The sequence below is a fragment of the Budorcas taxicolor genome, chromosome 3 (genome assembly GCF_023091745.1).
Source record: "Budorcas taxicolor isolate Tak-1 chromosome 3, Takin1.1, whole genome shotgun sequence".
In the NCBI taxonomy this organism is placed as follows: domain Eukaryota; kingdom Metazoa; phylum Chordata; class Mammalia; order Artiodactyla; family Bovidae; genus Budorcas; species Budorcas taxicolor.
In genome coordinates this window covers 70,305,223-70,311,222 of record NC_068912.1, presented here as the reverse complement: position 1 = coordinate 70,311,222, position 6,000 = coordinate 70,305,223, and positions in this window count along the sequence as shown.

Below are 6,000 nucleotides of genomic sequence, written 5' to 3'. Positions count from 1 at the left end.
TCAACAGTGGCTGCATAAAAACTAATAGATAAACACACAAAAAATGAACAAACCAAGCAAAAACAAACATAGATACAGAATAGTGATTATCAGAGGAGAAGGAGTGGGAGGGGGAAGGGAATGAATAAAGGGACTCAACTTTATCCTTTTGGATGGATAAGCTTTTGGAGGTGAGCACATTAGAGGTTATACAAAAAGTAAAAATATAACATTATCACCTTAAAGAAAAATGCACGGTGTAAAAATTATGAGTTAAGTCTTACTGAGAACTATAGCCCAGGAAACAGTCTTTCAGTAGCTCTGAGAGGACCACTCTGAAGAGATACGGCTGAAGTCAGTATATATATGAATTTTGGAGCTGGGTATAATCAAGCATGTGTGTGTGTGTGCTCAGTCGCATCAGTGGCTACCCGATGGACTGTAGCCTGCCAGGTTCTTCTGTCCATGGGATTCTCCAGGCAAGAATACTGGAGTGGGTTTGCCATGCCCTCTTCCAGGGGGTCTTCCCCACCCAGGAATCGAATCTCAGTCTCCTGCAGTGCAGGCGGATTCTTTACTGATGAGCCACTGGGGAAGCCCATAATCAAGCATACATTTTGGTAAGAGGTTACTGTTAATTACAGAGAACAGTTCATCTCAATTTAATTATTTTAGTGCTTTTCTATGTATGAGAAGCTGAAATAATCTGGGGTCACAGAAGTTCTTCCTTAGATATGCATCTTAACTATGAATTCCCCTTAGGGTGTTCTGTCAGTGGGTGACTGCAATGGGTGTGATTTAACCTTTTGTGTATTGGATGATGAGCAACACTCTGCTCTTTTTGTTTATATCATACTCATAAAACTTATATAATGTTATAAATTAGTGTTATTTCAATTTATAAAATACAGTCATACCTTAGTATCTGGGGTTCCAGGACCCTCCTTTGGATACCAAAATCCAAGGATGCTCAAGTCCCTTATATAAAATATTATAGTGTTTGCATATAATCTATGTACATTCTCCCATATGCTAGTCATGTCCAGCTCTTTGCGACTCCATGGATTGTAGCCTGCCAGTCTCCTGTGTCCGTGAGGATTCTCTAGGCAAGAATTTTGGAGTAGGTTGCCATGCCCTCCTCCAGGGGGATCTTCCTGTCCCAGGGATCTAACCAAGGGCTCCCACAGTGCAGGCAGATTCCTTACCATCTGAGCCACCAGAGAAGTCCAAATCGTCTCTAGATTACTTATACTACCTAACACAATGCAAATGCTATGTAAATAATTGCAAGTAAAATGTAAATGCAGTGTAAATAGTCACCAGTGCATGACAAATTTATGTTTTGCTTTTTGAAACTTTCTAGAATTTAAAAAAAATGTATATTTTTGATCTGTCTTTGAGTGAATCCACAGATGTAGCACCCATGACTACAGAGGGCCAGCTGTACCTGCCCTATCTTATGTCTACCACTAGATTTTACTTAATGGGAAAAATGCAAGGTAAATGTGGTAATAATCCATATGTGGAAACCACTATTATATACCAAAAAGGTAGAATGCAGACTACCTTTGTCCCTTTCCATCTCTTTCCCTCAGATTGAAAGTGAAAGTGTTAGTCACTCAATCATGTCTAATTCTTTGCTATCCCATGGACTGCAGCCCAGCAGGCTCCTCTGTCCATGGAATTCTCCAGGCAGGAACACTGGAGTGGGTTGCCATTACCCTTTCTAGAGGATCTTCTTCACTGAGGGATCGAACCCAAGTCTCCTGCATTGCATTGCAGGCCAATTCTTTTCCATCTGAGCCACCAGGGAAGCCCTCAGATTATCCTTATCTAATTTTGTTTTCTCTTTGTTGGTGCTCCTCACACCATTCTTGTTCATTATTCTCTGATTTTCCCTGGACATAACTGTTGAGAGTCAGGGTGGATATAATCTATGATGTAGCCCTGCCCCAATCCCTTAGAATCAACAGAGATACCTGTTTTCCAGATCTGTACTGGACAGGTATGGAGTTCTTTATCATAATGGTTAGAGGCACTGAGTTGAGAGGTGATCCCTTGACTGGGGTGACTCAGGGTTCTCAACCCTTTCACACTGAGCCTTAGGAGACACATGGGCTAGGTATTGCCAGGAGCACTGATTCTCCTAGTGAGAACCGGCACTCAGCTCTCCATGACTGTCCAGAGGCTGAAATCAGCCACAAATCTCAGGAGACTCAGCTTCACAGATTTTGCAGTTTGCAAATAGAGATTAATATTTGAAAACAACAGCAGCTAATTGCTACTGAGAAGCAATCCCCTCTAGAAGAGGCCTCAGCGGTGAAAGGAAGGACTTGTAGACTAATAGGGTATGACTCAAATACAGCCTCTCGGGTGACAGAGAATGATTCCAGCATTATGCTCACAATTATAGCAGTACTGTGTGTCAGAAGCCCTCTTCTCTGTGGTGTGGAGTTCAGGATACAGAGTTCTGGCTCAGAGAGTAGACTCAAAAGCAACGGTTCTCAACCCCAGCTGCATGGGGAGTTGCCGCGGCCAGCACAAGCAAGAGTTGCACCTGCACAGGGAGAGAACGGAGCGTCCCCGCTAAGAAAAATAAGAGATAGAGACAAAAGATGGGGTTGAGAGGATCAGACCACAAATGGCTGATGCCTTTCTTTATTAGGCTACAATATTTATAGGATAAAATACGTGACTTAAGACATGCACAGGATTATTTTTTAACCTCAGGATACAATCACCAGACCCTTACCATTGTGTACAGAGCACTATAAGATTATCTGTCTTACATGTTGCAGAAACAAGACATCTTGGGGCTTTAAGGGCTATAAAAATTCTTGAGGGTGGCGGGACAGGGAGCTTAGGAACGTGCCTAAGGCTCTGCATATCTGCCGAGCAGCTCCCAAGACTTAACCCTTTACGGGCGGTCCCCCGCAGCGAGTCTCTTTTAGGAGACTGGCACCCATTCCTACTCCCCAGAGAATCTAATGGTCTGGGGGCAGCCTGAATATCAGGAGCTTTCAAAACCCTCCAGTGGGTTCTGATATTCAGCCCAGATGGAGAACCTTTGAGGACGGTGGTTCTCATACTTCAGCGTGCGTCAGTGTTGCCTGATGGGTTTTTTAAAACACGATCTGAACTCTGGGCACAAAGACTGGTCCCCGGTTTGGCAACCTCAGCATCATGTGGGGATTTGTTAGAAATACAGATTTTCAGGTGCCTTGCAGCTCTAATGAACTGAAAACTCTTAAGAGTGGAATCCAGCAAATTCTAACTAAAAGGCCGTTTAGGTGATTATAATTCAAAGATAAACTTTGAGAACTTCTGCTCCAGATGGAGCCATCTTTTTTCGGGGTTAAACTCCATCTGTGACACTTCCCAGCTTTATGACTTGAATATGTTACTTACTCTTTTTGTGTCTCCATTTCATCATCTATAAAATGGGGCTAATAAGTACCTTCCTCATAGCATTGTGAGGCTTAATGAGAAAAAAATTGAAGAGTAAAAGAAGAAAATGAGTAAAGTAGTAAAAGTATAATGTGTTAAGCTGTGTTATACTGATTTAATTTATGCTTCTGAAATCGCAGTTACAGTTTACTTTTTAAAGTCAATAGTTCCTCAGAATTGAGATCTGTGGGGCCAAGCCTTGAGTCCAAATGGTAATCACCTCGGGAGACATTTTTTTATGTCCTCATCCCTGAGTCTCACCACTAGAAGTTTAAAAATTCTCCTCGGAGGAATTCTAATGTGCAGCCAAATTTGAGAATCAGTGATTCAGACTTGAGTTTGTTAAGCTGACATATATGCATAGATAAGTTTGTAATTTATTGAATTCTATTGCAGAGTTCTGTGCTTAGTAGGGAGTCACAAATAATATGCTTAGTTCAATGGGGAGAGTTTCCATTCATTTTCAAAGATTTTCTCTTCTTTAATCAATGAGAGGTGTGTGCGTATGTGTGCAAGCATGCATATGTGTGCATAAAATAACTAGTATGTGGTATTTCTGCTGTCTCTAACCATAGACCTTTGTATTCTCAGTGGGGATTGTAAACAGGCAATGACAGATCTTGGGACATCTGTAATTCAGACAACCAAAATGTTTCAAATAAGCTGCATTTGAAAACTTGTATTTCAGGGTTTGCAAAGCAAGAGCAAAATTAGCTGCTCTAAAAACCAAAACCAAAAAAAAAAAAAAAAAAAACCCTATCAAGTTTTAGAGAGTGAATCTGATTAGAAATTGGGATTCTGCATCTCTAACAAGAAAATCTGACTAATGAGGGGCAGCATTGTGAAGTGAAATAAGCTCTAGACTAAAGATGGGAGTTATAATTCTGTTTTGACCCTCACCAGGGTGTAGCCTGTGGACTTCCCTCACAGCTCAGTCGGTAAAGAATCTGCCTGCAATGCAGGAGACCTGGCTTCGATTCCTGGGTTGGGAAGATCCCCTGGAAAAGCAAATGGCAATCCACTCCAGTATTCTTGCCTGGAAAATCTCATGGACAGAGGAGCCTGGTGAGCTACAGTCCATGGGATCAGAAGAGTCGGACATGACTTAGCAAATAAACCACCACCACCACCAGGGAGTAGCTTAATCCTCAGACCCGCTGGGTCTCTGTTTTCTCAGTCTGGTATCTAGAGGTGCTGGAGGAACCTTTGCTCTTTTGGGCTCCTATTACTTCTAATATTTTATGAAGATAATGACCATTTTCTCTTCAGTCCACAAATTCAGATACTCCCTGCATCCTAGCAACGTCAATTAAATTTTAACTTAAAAATTTCAGAATGACACGTAACAGTATTACCTCTGCATTTTAGTTCTGGTAGTCATCCTTTTACTGATATTTATTGAATGTGCACCATATCCAGACGTTGCTCCTGGCACAGGGATTTGAACATGGACCCTAGCAGACCACGGCTATTCACTCATGGAGCTGACATTCTATTGCAGAACAAGTCAGCCTATGTTACAGGAAACGTAATTGTCACAAGTCTACAGTTCCTTTCCCTTTCCTCACAACATCTCATATTTGCATTCTAATAGATGTACCAGAGAAGATGGCAATGGTATGGAAGAAGGGCTTGAAAACCTGGCTAAAATGAAGCTTTTTAATAATTGTCTTAAAAAGAGAGGACAATTGTAATAAATCATCTTACTCCACAAAGGAGTTAAAGGGAAATTAGATCCTTTGTGCCAGTTGTTTCCTAACTTTTTCTATTAACGCATATTTTGGGGGGTTTTTTTTGGCAATATTCGCCTTATTTTTTAATATAAATTTATTTATTTTAATTGGAGGCTAATTACTTTACAATAATGTATTGGTTTTGCCATACATCGCCATGAATGCGCCACGGGTGTACACATGTTCCCCATCTTGGACACCCCTCCCACCTCCCTCCCCATACCATCCCTCTGGGTCATCCCAGTGCACCAGCCCCGAGCACCCTGTATCATGCATCGACCTGGACTGGCGATCCATTTCACATATGATAATACACATGTTTCAATGACATTCTCCCAAATCATCCCACCCTCGCCCTCTCCCACAAAGTCCAAAAGACTGTTCTAAACATCTGTGTCTCTTTTGCTGTCTCGCATACAGGGTTATCATTACCATCTTTCTAAATTCCATATATATGCATTATACTGTATTGGCATTTTTCTTTCTGGCTTACTTCACTCTGTATAACAGGCTCCAGTTTCATCCACCTCATTAGAACTGATTCAAATGTATTCTTTTTAATGGCTGAGTAATACTCCATTGTGTATATGTACCACAGCTTTCTTATCCATTCATCTGCTTCCATGTCCTGGCTATTATAAACAGTGCTGTGATGAACATTGGGGTACATGTGTCTCTTTCAATTCTGATTTCCTCAGTGTGTATGCCGAGCAGTGGGATTGCTGGGTCGTATGGTAGTTCTATTTCCAGTTTTTTAAGGAATCTCCACACTGTCCTCCATAGTGGCTGTCCTAGTTTGCATTCCCACCAACAGTATAAGAGGGTTCCCTTTTTTCCACAC